The sequence below is a fragment of the Canis aureus genome, chromosome 21 (genome assembly GCF_053574225.1).
Source record: "Canis aureus isolate CA01 chromosome 21, VMU_Caureus_v.1.0, whole genome shotgun sequence".
In the NCBI taxonomy this organism is placed as follows: Eukaryota; Metazoa; Chordata; class Mammalia; order Carnivora; family Canidae; genus Canis; species Canis aureus.
The window spans coordinates 40,683,539-40,706,365 of NC_135631.1; the positions used below are offsets into that span (position 1 = coordinate 40,683,539).

Genomic DNA, 22,827 nt, shown 5'->3' on the forward strand with positions numbered 1-22,827 from the left:
GGTCAGGTTTACCTAATTTCATGGGCAGCATGGGGGAGAGATAGATAACTAATCAAAGTCAGCATCCTCCTAAGAAGGAAAAGGACATGCATTCTGCATGGATGACTATAGCCATCGCTAAGGCTGTTCACCAAGTGTTTCTGGCTTCCCACCTTCCTGGCACATGATGGGGATTGTACTTCCATGAGACCATGAGACCAATTATAGTCAGTAAGTGACAAGCAGAAGTGGCATGTGTCACTGCCAGGCCAGAAAGCTTAATGGCCAATGTGAAGCCTCCAGACCTGTCTTTAATCTGCCTGGGAGACCAGGATTGCTCAAGATGGTCACTGTTGCTCCAGTATATATCCCCAAATGAGGAGATGTGAAGCAGAGCCTCCATAGAGCAGAACCCATGATGGAGATGAACAAGAAATAAACCTCTGCTGTTAAAAACCACTAAGATTTTTCTTTTTTCTTTTTTCTTTTTTTTCCCCCAGTGTATCTTAGTCTATCCTTGATGCTGCTTTCAACAACATACATGGCAGCAGCTGATGTTAGCATGGACGTCTTGTCCTAGGTAGGGAGGCCAGGTTAGGTGGAACCCAGTGTCACATATCAGCTAGGTATGCCCAGGCCAGGGGGAGCAAGTATGCACTAGAGGAAAAAAGCAAAGTTTCCCTGAGACTCCCCTCCTATACACAGAGCTACCACTATGGTTCTTGTCCTCATGAGAAAAGAAAAAGACTATTCCTCATTTGTCCTTTTAAAGCATCTAATGATCTTTTTAAAAAAAAAAGTCTAATAATCTTAAGGACAAAAATATGTGCCTCACATGTAAGAAATAAAAAGGATAAAACAAACAAAAGGAATCTGCTTTCTGGTGTGTTTTTTTTTTTAATTAATTACTCAAGAACTTGGAAAAAAAGAATTATCTAGATCAGGGAAATCTGAATTCCTATAAAAAATCATTTAAGGGGATCCCTGGGTGGCTCAGCGGTTTAGCGCCTGCCTGCGGCCCAGGGTGTGATCTTAGAGTCCCAGGATCAAGTCCCGCATCGGGCTCCCTGCATGGAGCCTGCTTCTCCCTCTGCCTGTGTCTCTTCCTCTCTTACTCTCAGTGTCTCTCATTAATAAATAATAAAATCTTTTAAAACATTATTTAAGATCAGAAAATATATTTCCCATAGATACATTATGGGAAAAAATAGCCTACAAAGTAAAAAACAAAAATTTTTAACACTCACTGAAATAAATTTTAGTTTTTGTTTTTGTTTTGTTTTGTTTTTAAGATTCTATTTATATAATTATATATCTTAGAATTATATAGAATTATCTTAGAACCAGGAAAGAGAAGTAATAGAAAGCCTCTCATTTTATGAGTTTTTATAGCCTAGTTCTCAAATGAAAATAAAACAGAAAAAGTCTCAATTTTTTTAGTGATTAATAGTTAAAATATCTCTTCCATATATCCATCCGTATTTTCTTTCTCAAAAAATATTCAAAAACCAACTCCTGTCCTTGCTACTGCTTTTTGGGGATTGACTCACCTGTGCATATTATAAAATTTTCCTAACCACTTCAGCAAGAAATAAGTTGTACAGAATTCCTTGGTATAATCTGAAAATGATTTGGAGGAGGTTTCTTTTTTTTTCCTTGAGAATAATGTTTAAGATTCAGTGGGGTTTTTCTCCTGTAGTTAATTTCTTATTCCTGCATTCAAAAACATCCTGTCTGGTTGCTGAGAGCTTCCAGAGCAGAATACCTGGGTAATTTTGATTAGGTCATAATCTTCAAAACAGGGAACAATTGCCTAGTGACAGGATGCTCATTTCTCAGATTTTTTTTTTTTTTGCCCTCTTCTGAAATTCAGTCCTAATCCCCTATGTGAGAGCTATTTTTACTATCCTCCTTTCAGAGATGAAAATACAAAAGCATGGGAATTATTCTTAGGGTGTCTGCTGACTTGCAAACGGGCACTGGCCCAGGAACCAGAAGGCCTGGGCTCTGGGCTCTGGGCTATGGGCTCTGGGCCCTTGTCCTGGCTGGCTCATGGTCAAGACAGCAAAGTTTGGATGCGAGCGGAGTCTCAGACACTTGCTGATGGGAAAGGTGTGCAGCACAGTTACATCCAGGCAGTTGCACCAGCCTTACCTGGAGAAGAGACTCCCTTCCTCTGATAATGACCCTCCCAGGTCGGTGGGGTCACTGTGGATCCCCGAAGTGCCAGCACTGCCCAGCTGCATGGCAAAGCCCCCAGGCCCTCAGACCCTCCCCCTTCCATGGCACAGCAGGGGGCTCTTCTAGAATGCCCTTGGCATTGAGGATCTGGGCCTCTAGACCCGCCCCGATGCCTGGAGCAGGAAGCAGCCCTCTGTGGACCCAAGAGCCTGCTGTGCCAGGGAGTCATGGTCATCTCCTAATGATCTCCGTGGTGCTCTCCTTCCCACATACTCTGCCCCGAAGCACCTCATTTTCCTTTTGCTCTTCCCTTGATTAATGCCCATGCTAGCCTGCCTTCCCACAACTCACCCTGCAGCCGTACACTCGCTGCCCTGATCTTCAGAGTCGGTCTCCCTCTTTCTTGGCAATGGCATTGGCATCCGTCTTCCTCCTGCCCCAGAGCCCGCGGGGGCCGGAATCTCCCGTTCAGCTCCTCAGGTGACCTTCCTTCTTGCAAGTACAGGACTCTGGGTCCCAATTTTGTCCTTTACTGCTGTTCCCTTTGAAAACCTACCTACCGACAACTGAGCTTCCATTTCAGCTTGCCTAGTGCATGCCTCTTTATTTGAAAGGCAAAATGAACTTTCCGTAATGCCTTTTAAGTGGGTTTCTGTGCACTTTCCAAGAGGCCTCAAGCTCTCCGGAGTCTGTATGTGATGGGCTCAGGCTTCGCGCCTAAGAGACAGCGAGAACCCTCCTCCTGCCTCCCCAACCATTCCTTGCCAGGGTTCTTCTAGCTCCTCATCCTCCAGGGTCTCCTCCCCTCCATCTCTTTCTTGTGCCTTCCTTAACTTGACCCATTCTGTTGTTTTGAACTACCCATAACCTGCAACTCTGGCCACAACTACTCTTTCTTTTTTTTCCTCATTGTGAAATATTTGTTTTTGTTTTTTTTTTTTTTCTGAGGATAGTATGGTCTATTCTCATCCAAGAAATGCATTTTTCTTCTGTTAAAATGATGTTATTAATTGTAATCACCCTGGCATTCTTGTGCTAACAGAAGAATGTAAGCTCTATGAGGGGAAGGATTTTTGTTATTTATTAACTGCTTTCTCTGGAGTCAAAAACAGGCCCTGACACATACCAGGCATTCAGTTCATGTTTATTGAATGACTGAATGAATAAATAAATAGAATATGCTCTTCTTTCAGGGGCTTCTTTTTGTTACAAAGGAGGCCCCCCATCACCACCATTGGCCACAACCATTCTTGTCTACAAATCTGATTTCTTTCTGCCAAATGCAGAATGCCTTAGAATACCTCAGACACCTCAAATTCACCCTGTCTAAACTGAGCGAATTGTCCCTTTATCCCCACACCCATAACTTTGCCCACTGCCACTATCATCTAGCCTACCTTTGCAAACACATCTTGGAGTACTCCTCAGTGATCTACTTCCTCTCCTTTCTAGCCAAAGTAAGACAGTGTGGAGAGGAGGAGCTAGAACTAGGGGTAGGCATTAAAATGGTAGAGTTTCTAGGCATACCCTCAAATCTGGGGCAAAACCAGGGAGTGGACAGTAGGCAAGAGTACAGTAAGAAGCCCCTGATAGGTTCTGAAGACCCCAGAGCAGATAGGACCTTGGCCTGGTTTTCCTTTGTGAAACTGCCAGCCTTATCCAGAAATCTACGTCATCTGGTACCTGAGCCACAGATTAGAAATAGCCAAGACAGGCGACCAGACAAATGTGCCCAAGAATGTTTCCACTTTCCCAAGGGTTGCTTCAGGCATGTAGGGGCCTCAGAAATTCCTGCCTGTCCCAGAGGGGACCAGAGAAGTTCTGGAAAAACCAGTGGCCAGGCTGAGCCTAGGGAGCTGGTCAAAAAGGCCACAGAGAAACGAACTAGGGGTGGTGGAAGGGGAGGAGGGTGGAAGGGGAGGAGGGTGGAAGGTAGAGGAGGAAGGGGGGTGGGAGTGAATGGGTGACAGGCACTGAGGGGGGCACTTGACGAGATGAGCACTGGGTGTTATTCTGTATATTGGCAAATTTAACACCAATAAAAAATAAATTTATTATTAAAAAATAATAATAAATAAAAATTAAAATTTAAAAAAAAGAGGCCACAGAGTGTGAGGACTTGGAAGGGAAGGATATTAGCCGAAATGGTGAATGCAAGCAGCAGGTGACCTGGGCACCAAACATGACTGCAGAGACACCAGTACAAACACCAAGGCCCCAGGACGAGCACAGCCCATGTAGGGCCCTCACACCATGGACCAGCCCAGACCCAGAAAGTCCCCTCCCATCACCATGAGAACAGATGAGCTTTCTTCTACAGATGATCCTCAACTTATGATGGTGTGACTCACAATTTTTTGACTTCATGATGATGTGAAAGTGATATGCATTCAGGAGAAACAGTACTTTGAATTTCAAATTTTGATCTTTTCCCAGGACTAGTGATAGATGGGACAGTCCTCTGTCATGATACTGGGTGAGGACAATGACTTGTAGCTCCCAGTTAGCCATGGGATCATGAGGGTGAACAACCAATACCCTGATGACCCTTCTGTTTTTCACTTTCACTGCAGTATTCAATGAAAATGTGATATTCAACACTTTATTATCAAATAGGCTTTGTGTTAGATGATTGTGTCCAACTGTAGGCTAATGTAAGTGTTCTGGGCACGTGTAAGGCACCCTAAGCTGAGCTATGATGCTTGGTAGGTTAGGTGCATTAAATGCATTTTTGGCTTTTCATATTTTCAACTTACAGTGGATTTCAGTAAACCAAGGATGATCTGTATACTCATGAAAGAAGAGGTTGGAGAGCAAGGTAAAGCAAAAAGACCCTGAAAGTCTGAGTCTAACCAGAAGAAATAGGTTTAACCTGAAAGGATCTATGGAAGAGTGGGATTTCTTTAATTGAACTAAGGTGTTTCTTTCATATAGGTTTTTTTCTCCCTCACTATTGGTTAAGAGCTATCAAAAATGAACTAAGTAATAGACAATTTTAAAAAGTTGTGGGGTTTTTTTACACTTTGAGTTGTAGTAGTACATCTTTGACATCTTTGACATTGCTATACCTTTGACATTGCTATTAACCTCTACCCAAGCCCCTCCCTTTACCACCATCCAACAGTAGACTAGAGCATGTAGACTACATGCTGACCCTTGACTAAAGTTGACCCTTGAACAACAGTTTTGAACTGTGCAAGTCCACTTATACATGAATTTTTTTCAATAATATGCTACTATAAATGTATTTTCTCTTCCTCATAATTTTCCTATCATTTTTTAGCTTTATTGTAAAAATACAGTACATAATGCATACAAAATGTAACAAAATATGTTAATCAACTATGTTATCAGTAAGATTTCTTGTCAACAGTAGGCATCTTGTTTAGTTCTACGAGAGTCAAAAGTTATATGCAGATTTTCAACTGTACAGGTTAGTCCTGTATTGTCCAAGGGTCAGCTGTATACCTCTGAACTATCTCACGTGTATGTTACATTCTTTCCATTCCCAGTGCCAATGCCAAGATTCACTTTGGTCATCTCTTACCTGAATGATGTGACCCTATCTCTATATCCCCTCTTTACAACCCATCCTCATTCACTCTGCTCTCCAGGTTTCAAATCTACAATGATGCCCCATGACTAAAAGGTGATGTTCAAACTCCATATCTTGTTCTAGAAGCACCTTTCTATCTAGCTCTGGTCTAGCCTGTCCTACTACCACTCCACCCTCTCTCACACATTGCAAGTTCAAGCCGTAGCAACTATTTACCATTCCTAGAATAGACAAGATGCTTTCACTCCACTTATTTCTGCACTTGCTGTTTCCCCCATTCCAGGTACCCTTTCTTCATTTGTAGATCATATTCCTCAACTATGGTTCCAAGGCCAGGACCATATGTTCCAACACCATCATTAGCCTTTATTGCATCTTCAGTTTGCCTATCTAAACCCTACACTTGAGTTAAACTCCTAAAGATCAGGAAGCATATGTGGATTAATCTTTACAGCCATACCTTTCTACTATGCTCACTCCTTCCACCCAACTCACCTTAACAGAGGGACAGATGGGCTATTCACAGAGCAGAACTCCTACTCACCCCCAAGCCATAGTAGATTCATCTCCACACCAGGGTAAAGGATTGATAAATAGAAGGAAGATTGGTTTCTATATCCAATGGAAATACCCCCTTGGCTAGGTGCCTTTGTTTAGGGGACAAACTACCCATCGGTATGCAACAGTCCTAGATCTAAGCTGTAATAAGAGCAAAATAAATCACTGTTGATAAATGAACTTGTCTAGGAAATAGCCCCTACCTTTGTCCCTTTTATATTATATGAACTGTTTTTCTGCCATTTATATAGTTTTTATATCACACTATATCCAATAATCAAACAATCCTCAGCATGCCATTAATAAACTAATGTCAGACTTACTCAGAGAAACTTATACTATGATGTTTGCAGCATCATTGAAAAATTAATTATTTACCAACATTTTGTTGAGTACTCAGCACAGGTAACCAGTCTATGCTTATTAAATAAAACTGCATTAATATTTGACATTATATTGCAATCCCTTTAATGGTTGCAATATAACCATTATCCCCATTTTATCTCTGAAAATAAATGAACTGTATTCAGGGATTGCATTTTAGGTACCAATTAGCTGTATCATAAAAATAACAGCAACCTGAATATTAGTGGCTTATTAAAGTTAGGTCTGTTTGTTTTTCATACTAATGGCCCTAACACCCAACCAGTTGGTGTGTGCACCCACACCTGACACAGCCTATTAACACATTCAGCCTTCGAGCTAACTTAGAGGCCAGGCAAAGCCACCAAAAGACTCTGATGCAAGTTGAAATAAAATGAAATGTCAACACATATTCCTTCATTTCTGGAGTGAAGGTACAGAAAGGGAGTGAGAGAATATTAGAATGTACAAAGCACACAATGCATATCAATAAAGATATTGTGCTGGAAGTTACCTTGATTTTTTTTAAAAAACAAGGTATATTGCCATAAATCTGCTCTAGAAGAAGCTATGAATTCCTATGAAGGATATATAAATATCTTGGAATCCCTATGGTTCTCTAGGCTGCTAAAAATATCACAAAGTCAAAGATGGAAGGAAAGTGATCCCACCCCCCTTATCTCTACTCTTGTATGCCTCACATTAGGACAATTCACAATGGGCTAAATATTTTGGGTAAAATATTTATCAGTATGGGTAAAATAATTTGTCAACTCTAAATAAAACTGTGGAAGTGGAATGCCTGGGTGGCTCAGCGGTTGAGCATCTGTCTTTGACTCAGGGCATGATCCCAGAGTCCCAGGATCGAGTCCCATGTTGGGGTTCCTACATGGGGCCTGCTTCTCCCTCTGCCTATGTCTTTGCCTCTCTCTTTCTGTGTGTTTCTCATGAATAAATAAATAAAATCTTCAAGAAAAAAAACTATGGAGGAGTCAAAAGTTGCCCTCAAATAAGCTATGGGATGTTCATAACCCTAAAATGTGTCAAATAAATATTAGTTTCTTCCTATCTGTCAATTAGGACACTTTCAGCTGCAAATCTCAGAAAACTTGACCCAAACTGGACTGAACACAGTAGGAATAATTCACTTAAGGCACAGTTGGATTCAAGGCTTGTTCAACAATAACATCAAGACTCGGTATCTCTTCTTGGTTCTTCTGCTATGTTACCTTCAGTCTTGGGCTTTATGCCATAGAAAATGGAGAAGCAGCTCCAGACCCTAAGTCCTCTCTGGCTTTAAATCATTCTGAAAAATAAACCATATATTTCCAGGGATCCCAAGAAAGTTTCATTGTTTTTCATTGGCTCTTGTTGGGTCGTGTGTCCAAGTCTAAGCCAGTCACTATCATCAGGCATAGGACATTCCAGTTGACCACACTTGAGTAACGTGTCCATCTCTGAACTTGAGACTGCCAGAATTACTTTAAAAGGAATAATAGAAAGTGCTTTCCCTCAAAGGAAAATCTAGGTATAATTACCAGAAGAAATATGAGATAGAAAGCAGTGGGGAAGAAAGCCAGATATCTGCTATCCCTCTTTATTCCCTGTGGTGGGCAGCCTCTAAGTGGTCCCCCACTGATCCCCAACATTTGGTATTCTGTCCTTTTGTAATGCCCTCTCCTTGAGAGTGGGTGTAACCTGTGACTTGTTTCTAATCAACAGAATATGGCAGTAGTGATGGAATGTCACTACTGCAATTAGGGTGTAAGACTGTGACTTCCATCTTACTCGCAGAGTCTCTATAAACTTCTTGGCTTGGATGCTGGAATGAAGCAGGCAGCCACATTGGAGAGGCCCACATGGCCCTAAACTGAAGATACCTTCTAGATACGAACTGAGCCCCTCAGTCCTAGAGCCCTTAAAGTACTGTAGTCTGCTGACAACCATATATTTGGGAATTGTATCATCCCCCAGTCGAGCTTTCAGATGAGATTTCCATTCTGACCAACACTTTAATTGCTGTTTTGTGAGAGATACTGGGACAGGGGACATAAAAGTTAGTTAATAAATATGTCCTGTGTTAAGTCACTAAGTTTGTACTCATGTTGTTGTTCAGCAGTAAACAACCAATGCACTTCTTTTTCCCTCCCACATCTCTTTCAGAATCTCTCCCAGCTCTACCATGGTCCCCCCTACCCAGAACACAATACTAATCTTAAACAACCAGAGACTTCTATACCCTGGGAAATGTCTAGCACTCTCTGCTCCCCATGCACTCCCCTCTTTCAGCTATGCACTGCCCTCAGTTTACTGTTCAAAGAAAGCGTCTGACTGAGCCTGTTATCACAGATGCCTCAGGTCTTAAAGGAAAGGATTTTTGGTGACATTTCTCATTGATGGTATCTGGGGCCCTCCTGGCATCCTTTAGGGTCTGTTACACTAGTATGCTCCACGCTGCAGAGCTGAAGGGTAAAGAAGCATTTTCGACCCCAAAATAATTGCTCTGAGACAGAAATGACTCAAGTGAAAAGGTAATTCTTGCTGATGGCAAATCATGACTGCCTGTGATGATGTGGGCAATCATCACCTGTTACTGGTTTTGAAGTCTTCTCCTATCTGGAGTCACCGTGAATGGCCAGAGTTGACCTACGTGGTCCCACCTCAGTCTTCTTTCTGTCTTCAGTTCCTTCCTCTTGTTCTCTTTAATGCTTTTCAGGATGCCCAGCTGCAGCCTTACAGAGCCCACACTGCAATTGCACTGAAGGAGGATTCATAGTGCTACACAAAAGCTTCCAGCCACCAAAGCACAAAGCCTTTCCTTCAGTCAGGCTCCAGGGTCTCTCAGCTCTTCGGAGAACCATAATCCTACATGGAGAGTCATATTTTCTCTCTCCTATGGGGCTTTTGAGGCTGGCCCCAAGTCCCCTTTCTGCTCACACCCATCTCCTCTCTGCACTGTGTGCAGTTTTCAGACTGGATCCCTTACCCCTCAGGGAATAGGATCGACCAGATTTGCCCTAGCCACATTGCTTCATCTGAAGCCTGAGCTTTATTCTTCTGTGGATTCTGTGATTCTGCAACTCTGTATAGTGTTTGAATCTCATTGCACAGTAAACCCTGGTGCATTTCATGATTTAGCGCTAAGAAGGCGACAGGTGGCACATTTGTGGGTAATTAAAGCCTGCCATAGGCTGTGTTATAATGCATAAGACTGATGATGTAGGACTTCCAGCAATCCTGGGTGAAGAAACAGCTCTGCCTGTCACATAGCTGTTGCTACATGCAGGCTTTCAGACAAAAGAATAGGATGAGGGGGAGGCTCACTACTTTTTTTTCCTAATTGATGTTTAGGTCATTTGGGTAATAACCACTTGAAAATGCTAGGCATTTGTCTCACTGTGGGTTTTTTCCCAGAGTTCTGATGCAATATGCTATGGAGCATAATGATTCACTCATACTTAAGTGTCAATTTGTCCAGGCCTGAGTTATTCATAGACTGTTTTGAGATGTGTTACATCTTCTGAATTATTAATTAAAGATAAAACTCATTCTGATGGGGGGAGGGATTTTTCTACAACAGTCTATCCCAAGAATCTGCAAATGGTTCTTGATCTCTGCAGTTTCTTACACCAATAAAGGGATTGCATTGACTCCAAAGTTGTTTTTGACAAAAATACGAGTTCTGGATTCTGGGAACTGAATTATCAAAAAATCTCTTTCTAGTAATGATACATGCTCTCCTGGTGACTGTGAACATTTTCTCTGGAGTGTCTACTAAAACAAAGAGCACTTAGGATCTTTTTCGGATGTTTGTCCCTTATGTTCTTTGATCTGAACATCATCTGAATGTTTTCAACATGGAAAACAAACCAAAATAATTAAATTCTCTGGACACATCTAGAATGAAAATTAATTATGTGTTAATACAAGGAGGTCCTTTTGCCCTCATTCATTTGTGAACAAAAATTTATCAAGCACCTGTAGGGCTGGGCCCTGGAATGAGGGCCTACTGGGGGCCATGCACAGATCAGGAAATCAGGCATCTGCCTTCCCCCTCAGAGCTGCCGCAGCCAATGACCTCATTCATAATGCCTCTCAGGCATTAAACACTACTTTTGGAAATTCTCTTCTCCTTTTCTCAGTCCTCTTTCTACATATTCTTACAATTCCTTTTATTTCCATGACCCTGTTGTGAGGTGAACTGCATCCCCCCCCGCCAAAAAAAAAAAACTGTTGGATTCCTAACTGCCAGTACCTTAGAGTGTGACCATATTTGGAAATCCAGCCTTTACAAAGGTAATAAGGTTACAGTGCAGTCACAGATTAGCCCCTAAGCCAGGACCACTCCTGACTGTGTCCTTCCAAAAAGGGAAATTTGGACACACGACAGAAAGCATAGGGAGAAGACCATGTAAAGACGACAGCAGAGATAGGGATAATGCTTTTGCAAGCCTCACAACACCAGAGATGGCCACCACAACACCAGAAGGGAGAAGCCTGTAACAGATTCTTCCTCATGGCCCTCAGGACGAAGCAACCCTGCCACTACCTTCATCCTAGACGTCTGACCTCCAGAACTTTGAGACAATAAATTTCTGTCATATAAGCCACTCAGTCAATGGGGCTTTGTTATGGCAGCCCTAGAAAATGAATACAGATCTCAACTCCCAAATTGTCATCTCTACCTCAAAACCTTCTTCAAACCTGCCTGATTGACAAGGGATGCACAGCCTTCTCAAACTCACGGAAAGGGCTTCTAGAACCCAATGCTTGTACCCTCACAAGTACTCACTGAAACATAATGGTGCTTCTCACTTCTGCTGCTGCTGAGGATGAGGATGAGGATGATAAATATGGTGCATGGCAGAGGAAGAAGGGGGAGAAGAAGCAAAAGACAAAGCAGGAGAAAAAGAGAATGAATCCACGGACCTGGCTCCTCTCTGTGAAATACAAGAGATATTAATGGTCACAGCAAGATGGGTGTCTTTTCTATCTATGTATTCCCCACCCCCACACATCCACCCACCCAAATTATAGAGCAGATTCATGACTGAACCTTCTGAATGTCCATTCCTACATTGGTGGGCACTGATCATTGACCATTAATGGATGCCCTTGAGAGGAAATCACAGTATATGGTCCCCTTGTTCATTCAACAGAAGTATTTATTTGTGGTCAGGTAGTCTGGAACTCTGCCTCATTAGCCAGTACTATCCTCCAGCCAAGTAGAAGAGGAGAAAAGTGGTATGATATGTTCACCCAAGGGCTGTGTCTGTGTTTTAAATGCTCTGACTCTCTGACTACTCTGCTCTCCCTTCAGTGACATCCTTTTGGATAGAGATGAGGAGCCATCAAACAGCAAATGATGCCCACATCCCACAGGAACCAGTGTGTCCAGGTTATTTTAAGTGGTGCTGTTTATCAAGCACATGCTAGATATTTAAAACATGGTCAGACACTTAGTGTTCATAATTCCAATGAATCCCACCAACCCCTACTTCCAGCATGGAAGACTTGTTATTATTCCCATCTTTTGAAATACCACCCCCCTCACAAGTGTCTGGATTGCCCAGGACCATCCAGCTAGGGAGTGAAAGAGCTGGGATTTGAACGTGTGCCTCTGTGACTGCCTGCTTAGGACCCAATCCCTGGAATGGTGACTGGTATGTAATAGGTGTTCATAATGAGTATTCTGTGGCCTACATGACTCCCAAAGCCTGTACTCTTTCTACAACATGGTAAAATTCTCTGGAACTGGAGAAGAGCTGGAGCTGACAAACCTAAGGCCAAAGCTCTGGGTGACAGGAGTCTGTGTATTGAGAGATAAGTATTCCATTCTTTTTGTTCTACCAATGGCTGATTTAATCAACTTGTAGTAATTACACACACTGCAAGGCAGTATTTATTAGATACCTTACGCTAGTGAGTCTTCAAAACAGGTGAATAACAACAACAGCAAAGATTATTGTCATAAGGAATGTCTCTTTGATTTTAGGGTAACCCCTTCACAAAACACTGATTCCACTAATTACCATTTGGTCATTTGCTGTCCCCTCACACAAACCCTATTGGTCTTTGATCATCTTGCCAAGAGTTTAAGAATGGATCTAAAAATATAGATCTCGGAAAAAGAAATACTAATGTGGAACTTTGTGTGGAACCTTAAAAAGGTGAACTCATAGACACAGAGTAGGATGACAGTTGCCAGAGGTCTCTGGGGCTAGAGAATTGGGGAGATATTGACCAGAGGGTACGAACTCCCAGGGGCACCTGGGTGGCTCAGTCGGTTAAGCATCTGCCTTCGGCTCAGGTCATTATCTCAGGGTCTTAGGATGGAGCTCCATGTTGAGGTCTCTGCTTCGAGCTCCCTGCTCAGCAAAAAGTCTGCTTCTCCCTCTCCCTCTGCCCTTCCACTACTTCCCCCTGCAACCTCTGCTGAAGCTCTCTCTCAAATAAAAAATAAGATCTTAAGAAATTTTTTTAAAAAGCTAAAAACAATTGTAAGACAAAGAAGTTCTGGGGATACAATGTGCAGCTTGGTGATTGTAGTTAATAATACTGTGTTATACTTGAAACACTTGCATACCTAAGTGTCATCAAGAGAGTTGATCTTAAATGTTCTGACCACAGAAAAGAAATGATAATTACATGATGTGATAGAAATGTTAGCTAACCTGAGGTGGGAATCATTTTGCAATACAGGAGTGTATCAAATCAGCATGTTGTGCACCCCAAACTCACACAACAGTATATGTCAGTTATATCTCAATAAAGCTGTGTAGTGGAGAGGAGGGGCAGATTAAAAAAAAATAAAAAGTAAAGTGCAGGTCTTCCAGCCTGGGGCTCTCCAGAAGTTTGTAAATCGTTTAACATCTTTTTTCCTAAATGTCAGATTCCTGAGACAGGAAGAAGAGGCACATAGGCCTTCTGATTCTTTTTTTAGTACATGTGCTGAAGAGACAGAGCAAAATGTGAAGAGTCCTTTCCAGTTCCCACTTAGGAGAGCAGATTAGTGAATGTTGCCGTAGGTACTAGAGGAACTATCCACATGTGCCTTTGAGGGGCTGAGCTTGGACACAAGAGGTTTTCTATTAGGAAAAATCCCAAGGTCAACAGTGTCCCCCACCCCAGGTCTTGATACATGTCCTTCTTAAAATATCTTGCCAGTACTCTCACAACAGCAACACTTTTAATTTTGAATTATTTGTTGAATAGTATTTCCTTTAAGAACAATCATGTCCGGACGCCTGGATGGCTCAGTGGTTGGGCGTCTGCCTTTGGCTCAGGGTGTGATCCTGGAGTCTCCAGATTGAGTCCCACATTGGGCTCCCTGCATGGAGCCTGCTTCTCCCTCTGCCTGTGTCTCTGCCTCTGTGTGTGTGTGTCTCTCATGAATAAATAAATAAAATATTTTTAAAAAAATCATGTCAATAATATGAGTCATATCCATATATATATGTTTTATATATGAATATATATATATATACCAAATGAATAGCTTAAGGAACTTGCTATGGAAGGTAAAGAAAAGTCTGACCCAAACAGCACAGAGGAAGTTCATTCTACTGTGGCTCCGACACCCTGGATTTGAATGTTAGTCATTTCATTTATGACTCTTCTGAGCACAACAATGTGCTGTGTGCACTGAGCCAGGTGCTGGGGATGTAATCATGAGCAAGACAAGCAGAGTTCCTAGCCACTCAGAGCTACTCATAGTCTATAAGAAAGCAATTAGAATAAATTGTGGTAAGTGCTCCGCTAGGAAAAATGCAGGCTGTACTTGGTGGGAACACTGAATCTAGTTTAGAAGGGTCAGAGAAGGCTTCTTGAAAGAAGCAACAGCTAAGCTGAAATCTAAAGGAGCAAGCCAGGTGAAGAGAAGTGTGTGCCAGACCAGAGATGTCAATGCAATGACCAGAGAGAACGGGCACAGTGCTTCCTAACACCTGAGGTCCCGAATGCCTGGAAGGCAAAGGATAACATGTGGCCAAAAGAAGCATCCAGAGGTCTAGCCATGATGGGTCCAGTGAACCACAGGACTTCATCTGAAGGCAATGAGAGCCATTGCAAAGATTTACGCAGAGGTGACATGCACCCTTGGATTCAAAGGGAAGAAATCAAGTCATAGAGAAGAGTAGAGGCAGGAGGATCAGTGAGGAAGCTTCATGGAATGGCTCAGGCAAAAGATAATGGCATATGGAGAAGTATAGTGGCAGGGAGATAGAGGAGTGCTCTTTTGGAGGATATTTCACAAGACTTGATGAGAGAGGATCATTCCTCTGGTTCACTTTGGGTCACAGGAAGAATGATTATGATCATAACTGAGAAAAGGAACATCAGTGGGATGTGACAAGTTGGAGACATGAAAGAGATTGGAGAAAGAAGACCATGAATTCCCTTTGGTAGGGTGACCATATCATTTATTGTCCAGACTGACAGAAGGACAATAGGAGGAGGCACCGTTGGTGCTATCCGGACAGCATAAACTGAAACTGTACCTTGCAAACCAGACTTTTGGTCATTCTAGTTCGGGGACATATTGAGGTTGGAGGTACTGATAATATATCCAAGGGCAGATAATAAGTGGGCAGCAGATAATGTGTCTGACCTTGAGGTGAAATTCTTGACCAAAGAGTCTTCCACCAGGGGAACAATTTAGGAAGGTGGGTTTTCCCAATTGCTTTACGATCTTTAATTAAGAGACATATTATGACTGTTGTCACTGTGCATGCCAAAAGAAACTGGCAGCTAGGGACTATTGTTCCATCCTTCGCTTACACTGTATCTTTTATCAGGTGGGCCCAGGAGAACCATCTCCAGCTTGAAGTCAGAATGAATGTGATCAAGGCAACTTGCCTAAGGTCAGACTTTTAATGGACATCAGTTCAAGCAAAGATGGATGAGCACACATATATCCCCAATCCTGGGGTGAGGGGAAGGGAAGCTCAAAAAAGATAGTGTACTGACTTTGGATTAGTGGCATCATTTTATATCTGGATGACAGCATGTTGTTGCTGTGGTTGTTATAATCATTAGCAATTATCATTATTATTATGACAGATGCCATGGTGATGCTAAGCATTAGTCTTTGTCAATGCTAGCGTAAATGAATGCATATATTAAAGTTCTTTCCACTTTTAGTTCATTCTCATTTTGAAGGCTCAACCTGAAAATAACATGAAAAAAAAAAAATGAAAATAACATGAAGACATTTATTGCTGTCACCTACTAGCTGATCATATCATTCTAAGAGAAAGCTATTCTAGAGAATGCACACAACAGTGAAAGATTTGGCAGGTAAGCATGCAGAATTAAAGCATCTTACAAACAAGGTTTAGATTATTATTTGATAATTTGTTAACCTGACTGCAATAATTATTTCTCTAATGCTGACAGAACTGCAGTTCATTAAAATTCAAGAGTGGCTGGTATGGAGATTCCGACTTCTCCACCATCTGAGCCACCATGACCTCTACCATTTGCTGCATAGGCTGTCTTACTTGGAAAGTGGTCAATGACACTTCCTCAGTAACTGATCCTTATGACAATTTGGAAAGTCTCCATTAAAACTTCAGTGATTTTTTTTTAGGGGGGCAATGACCACTGATGACTGAAAGCCAGCAGCTGCTGAGAGAGCAGTGATCTCAAAAAAAGAAAGGGCAACCAACCCAAGTGGCCCTCCCCAGTAGAATGGATGAATAAATTGGCATATTCGTGCTGTGGAATACTATACAGCAGTGGAAATTTCAAAACCACAGCTCCCCACATCAACATAGATAAGCCTGAAAATGTACAATGTTGAGCCAAAGAAGGAAAACACGAAAGAATAAATATAGTATTATTCGAGGATCAAAAACCAGACTCAGAATTATGTTGAGATGTGTTACATACCGATGACCCCATAAAGAAAAGCAAGGAAGAGATCATCAAGTCAGAATAGTGCTACTTCCAGGGGAAGGGGCTGGCATGTGATTGGAGAGAACTACACATGAGTGTTCACTTTATAATTGTTAGACTGTATTTTTTAAATAGGGGAGGACCAAAATCTGTACATTTTAAAGTTCTAGTTATAATTATTTATCCAAAGGGAAGAGGAATTCTTCTAATTCTACTTTCTCCTCCCTCTGTTCAGAGCTCTTCCCCTATGCCACCCTCTCCGCAATCAGGCCTTTATTTTTTTTTAAGATTTTATTTATTTATTCATGAGAGACACAGAGAGAGGCAGAGACAGAGGCAGAGACAGAGGAAGCAGGTTCCACGCAGGGAGCCCGATATGGGACTCAATCCTGGGACCCCGGGATCACGCCCTGAGCCAAAGGCAGATGCTCAACCACTGAGCCACCCAGGTATCCCGAGACCTTTATTTTCTTTCCGCTCGTGCTGTCCCCTCACCCCTATCCACAGGGTCTCACACCCTGAACCCTCTCTCTCGGTTTCTGACACAACCTCTTGGCACGCTGCAGGTATGGCGATTGGAGGATGTAGGAAAACCGCCTTGCTGCCTCACAGCAGTACCAGGGAGGAGGCTCCTTAGTGAGAATTGGCCTCCCATCAAACTTAACAGTATTGACAGTGTACCCCCCCTCTTTGAAGAATGACAGATTTATGCATGGAACTGCTTTGCTCATTCAGAATGGAGAGGCCAAACCCCTCTTTACAGCTGGCCAGCCTTCTATACAGGCCGGCACCCCCTTTCTGGTGAGGGGAGTTAGCCCCATGATGTCTGCTTCCTATTACCTATTCTGAGACATTCTACAATAGTCTTGCCCCTCGTTGAGTATGAGATGGAGATCCCTGCCGAAAAGAACAACCTGAAGAGCTAAGCCCTCCAGGAGCATCTTTATTCTTAAGTCTTCCTGGGAAAATCTTTTTATTGCAACCACCCTTGCTAGTAGATTCCAAGCTTTTCCCCAGCTAGGCCCACCATGGGTGACAAGAATCAGCAGCATGATTTAAGAATTGTGTCTACAATTCTTGTACCTGTTACAAACCTAGTTTCCTTTCAGCCTAACAGGATTCCATCCTGCTACCTGGGATTTCAGGGTCTGTATGAAAGTTCAGGGCTGTGTGAATCACTGTGCTGTCTCCTGAGGTTGCTTCATAAAAGGATGCATTTGCCAAAGATAATCAGATAGTCTATACAAAGCATAAATGTGAGCTCTAGCTTGAACCTATTCTATTTCCTTGGATTTGAAATCATCACCTTTGATCTTAATTTTAGTCCTCTATGGTAACCATGGTTTCAGAATCCTTCTTTCAATTACTATGAGGTGTTGCATAAAAGGGATGTTGGGTTTAATCTCTTAAGCCCCCTCTGAAATTTCTGCACTGGTCTGGGTGGCAACTCACTTATAAAATGAACTTCAGAAGCTGCTTTCAAAGGCAGACAGAGGCTGTCAGAGCTGAGCGTTTCATTTTCAGGACACTCAACATGCCAGAAGGCTCAGGCCCAAACCATCTTTGCCCTGGTGGCAACATCCCATCTTGCTCCAGTTACCGCCTCTCCCTAAAGCCTCCCAGGATCAGGCTGTTTTAACACCACTACACACTTTCCATGGCACCTGGGTGGCTCAGTTGGTTAGGTGTCTGACTCTTACATTTGGCTCAGGTCATGATCTCAGGGTTGTGGGATCCAGCCCCGCATAGGGCTCTGTACTCAGTGCAGACTGTGCTTGAGTTTCTCTCCCTCTGCCCTTCCCCTGCTCATTCTTTCTCTTTCTCTCAAATACACAAATAAAATCTTTAAAACTAAAAAAAAAAAAAAAAGTAAGTAAAGAAAATACACTTTCCAAGCCTGCCTCATTAACTGCTCTGGCCTTCCAGAGTCCTCGGTCTGGTCAAGCACACACTTCTGGCAATGACTACTTAAACTTCCAGACAGCTACCTCTCCAGTCATTCTGTGGTTCCCCTCCAACGTCTCCTCCTCCCTCATCCTCTTTTGGCCCAGACTCTGGCCTACCCCCAGCACCCCCCAACACACACCTGGACAACCTCAACCCATGGGGGCGTGTCCCTGCTCTGAAGTTAGGACCTCCCCACCTCTGCCTCCCTATCACTTCACATAGTGTTGTTTTGTATTGCCGTTCGTCTCTGTCTATGTAGGGCTGGAGCGCCCGCCTTTCCTCCCATTTCCCTGACGGAACCTGTCCAGTGATGTGTGTGCACAGCTGGCACTCTGTCATGCTGGGTGTTCAATACTGATGTGCTGCCTGAAGGCTCGGATTGCTTTTAGCCTTACCTTATCACCTTCGCATGCCTCCCCTTTTCCTGCTCACCTGATTCACTATCTCTAACCTTTGTCTTGACGCAGCTCAACCCCAAATGAAGAGCATGTCTTTCTGATTCCCTGGGAACTTTTCTCATTAAATGCCACCTTTATTTTTAACAACCTTGCTTTCCAACACAGTCTCTGAATTCATATTTTTCCAAGTCTCTCTTTTTTTTAAGATTTTATTTATTTATTCATGAGAGACACACAGAGAGAGAGGCAGAGACATAGGTAGACGGAGAAGCAGCTCCCTGTAGGGAGACCGATGTGGGACTCGATCCCAGGACTGCAGGACCACGCCCTGAGCCAAAGGCAGAGGATCAACTGCTGAGCCACCCAGGCATCCCTTCCCAGTCTAGTGAGATACTTATCTGCTCGTGTTTAGATCAATAGTATATTCTTTGCTCTGTAGCTCTCTCTCCATTGACTGGGAACAAAACTGAGGACCAAAGCTATGCCTATGCTTTATTATTACAGCCCCAAGGGCTTCACATCCTACAGGGACTCCGAGGCCTTCCCTGATTGGCTGATTGACAGTTTTAGGTATAGAAACCTCCTCCCCAGACAGCACCATTTTGCCCATCCTAATCCCATAGGAACCCCCTCAGCCACACCATCACTTCTCCCTGCTCCGAACAGCCCCTCCCTGACATGACATCACCAGCTGTCCTTTGAAATCTTCCCATTGTTGACTTATCATAAAGTCTTTACTTGAAACACTCTTCCAATACCAAGCACTTAGACTCATGCTGGCTATTTAAATTGAAGTTAATCAAAATTAAACACAATTCATTACCTCGGTTGTACTGGCCTACAGTTCAAATGATGAATAGTGGCCATCGTATTAAACAGCACAGGCCTAGGACATTTCCAACATCACAAGAAGTTCTGTTGGACAGTGCTGACATAAAGCAAGTAGAAGTGAAGAGAAAGCAGGAGAAGAGAGGATTTATTTAGCTAGCAGGGGTCACCTGGCTTATTGAGGAGCTCTTAGGGCTGAATGTGCCTACACTCCCTGAGGAACATGGTGGTTCGTTTTCCCATCCTCTTTCATTTTCTGTCAGTTTCGAAGTGAGTCTTTTCACCAGCCCCTGGGCAATTTATCAAACTTGTTGCAATCGACAGGTTCAGGAAGTTCTCCCTAAAGTCTTGCCTTGTTTGTGGAATTCCTTGCCTGCCCAAAGCAGCTGACCTGGGCAGCCCAGTATCATCGCATCTTCAAATATCTGTCTTGATTTTTTTTAATGCTGGGCATTGCAGTTTCCGTTTTATGCTTTACTCTGCTGAGCTGCTTTTGTGCTTGACCCTGGGGTGAGCATAGCATTGTGGACTCAAGTTTATAAGTAAAATAATCAATAGCCTTAATTTCAGGTGTTCAAAAGAACACAGAGAGGGAAAACAGGAGCAAGCCAGAAAAACAGAAGACATTTCACTTTTCCTATAACGAGGTTATTTACATGGGTTGGTTTGGGAATTTGTTGTCTTAGTAAATCTTTCCTCCTCTCTCTCTCTCTTTCTCTCTCTCTCTCTTTCTCTTTCTCTCTCCTTCCTTTCTCTCTCTCTCTCTCTCTTGCTAAAAAAGAGGGAGGAGGACTTCCTATGCAAACTCAAGATCGTTGAAGATTTCATCTAAGCGCTAATTTTTAGGCTTCTTCCCCTTTTTAAATCTGGTAGTGCCATCACCAACTGTGAGATTCTCTTCTGTCATCGTACGCCTGCTATGTAGAAGAAACTTCCTGTACATTCCATAGCTATGTAGGACTTTATGAGAAAATAGATCATGGTCCCCTGTCAGTATTCACAACATTTATTTTACGTGCCTTCAAGCATTAAGCAAAGCCCAAACCATTCCTAGCATTACTAACTGGATTTAATATCAGCTTAATTTGATCCCTGTAAATGCAACTGAAAATTTTTCATCTTGATCCTGCTAAGAAAGTAGTAAATCACATGAATGATAGGGAATGTGCTTGCATTTCCAATAATTCTGAAACAGATGGTCCCTATTTACAACCGTCACAATTAACATATCACCACTAGGACTCTACCATGGCTCACCACAGTTCAGTTTTATGCAACCATCTCTGCTGTCCTTTATCTGTCTCCAAAAGAATATATTCCTCTTGTCCATTTGGATCTGGAAAACCAACCAACCAACCAACCAACCTGCTCTCTCAACTACTTACATTCAGCCTGCACAGGAGCCTCCGATGTGATTAAATACAAAAAAACTCTGACCCTTGCTTCTGAATGATTTCTCAATATCCCAGCAGGAAAAAAAAAAAAAATTATAGTAGCAAGCCTGTGCCTTTTTTTCGTCTTCTCTCATGAAAAGTAGCAGTTGTATTACTTCTGTAATATAAAGTGTATGTCCTGAGACACTAATACCCCATGTCACAGCAGCCAGGTTATTCACTTTAAACAATGTTCTCAGGGAAGTCCTTTGCTTGAAAGTAATCATGACCACCCAGGATTCCGGTTCTTTTAGACTGGAGTTTGTTGATATTTGCCTATTGTAACAGAGATGCCACACCATCTTTACTAATCCAGCACTGCAGCCTTCATTTGTCAAGGAATGATGAGTTTCAAAAATTACAAAGAGACAAGTGTGGCTATGGGGATGTTTCACTGACCACAACTGTCCCCACCATCACCAGGCTTCTGATGGAAGAACTAGGATCAGAGCAAGGCACAAAATGAGCTGATTGTGACTTTTTTCAATGAGAGAGAGCTTTGTCTCTGTTCTCCTTCCTTGTGTGTCTAACAGTGTGAGCTCCATATTTATATTATTGCAGAATTCTCTTCAGGCAAATTGGGCTTATTGGGAGGTTTGCACCTTCTCACTCATACACATCTGGACATGTTATATCTGAAAATTGGAAAACGCACGTGCATTCACAGACCATGCAAAAAATGAGAGTGGGAAACACCGAGCCCATTTATCATTCTCCATGAAAAAGAATTGTACAGGCGGCTTCTTCTGCAAGAGAAGCAAATGAATGAAAGGGTGAGCAGAGTGCTAATAACGTACCACGGCTCCAGATTAAAGTGTCAGCGCTGCTGCTCAGCATCTGAGAAGCTGAAATGCTTCTCTGGGTTTTGATTAGGAAAGGGGAGATACTCAAAGAAATGTGAAGTGCTCAGGAACATTTTCATATGCCAACCACACCCTGGCAAGTCGGTAGGCCATGTGATGCTGCGGGGGTTCTAGGCCAGGCTGAAGTCCTTGAGTGGGGAGACAGATGAATGGGTGTTTCCAGGGGTCTTCGCCAAGGCTCCCAAGCAGCCCACCTCGTGCCCAGCCTTCTTCAGTTCCTGTGCAGAGCCTACAGCCCCCCTCTGTTATGACGGCTTGCCTCACTCTGGGTCACCTCAATGAGAACCAACTTAGGGAGATACCATAAGCCCACCCCTACCCCCACTGCCCTCCCACCCCCTCTAGGCAAAAGAAACAGAGACCTCTGTGCTGTGAGATCCTGGCCGCACCCTCTCCAGGGGAAAAGGAAATGATTCCCATTCCCTTGCAATCACTCACTGCCAAGGAAAGCAAACACAGCTTGTCAACAAGTTTGTTCTGACATAGACTTTGAGAATTTTCAGGAATTGATCCAAAAAATAAAAAATAAAAAAATAAAAAATAAATAAAAAAATACAAAAAAAAAAAAAAGGAATTGATCCCAAACAGGAGCATAGAGAGACACCCCCAGGGTCTCCTCTGCTTAAACCTGACTGCATTTCTCCCTTTCTCTGGGAACTTCAAACACCACACAGATGCTTGCTTCCCCACATTAGCCTCTGTCGTGCTAAGTCACAAAATGGAACCTTCAAAGCATTGCTGCAGTTAGGGTAATCTTTATCTAAACTTATTCTTTTTTCCCGAGTTTTATTGAGATAGAACTGACATACAACAGTGTACAAGTT

At 42.8% G+C, this 22,827-nt stretch overlaps 1 protein-coding gene and 1 long non-coding RNA gene across 6 annotated transcripts in view; one reads left to right on the forward strand and one right to left on the reverse strand.

The window, feature by feature from the left end:
• LHFPL3 (LHFPL tetraspan subfamily member 3) overlaps nucleotides 1–22,827 on the forward strand; it is a 560,027-nt gene that overhangs the window by 451,121 nt on the left and 86,079 nt on the right. The window lies entirely within an intron of this gene.
• The window catches only part of LOC144292943 (uncharacterized), a 50,268-nt gene that overhangs the window by 21,725 nt on the left and 5,716 nt on the right, over nucleotides 1–22,827 (reverse strand). For all 3 annotated transcript variants that reach the window (XR_013360355.1, XR_013360357.1, XR_013360356.1), the window contains exon 2: nucleotides 11,430–11,577. This is a non-coding gene — a long non-coding RNA (uncharacterized LOC144292943). The remainder of the gene's footprint in view (nucleotides 1–11,429; nucleotides 11,578–22,827) is intronic.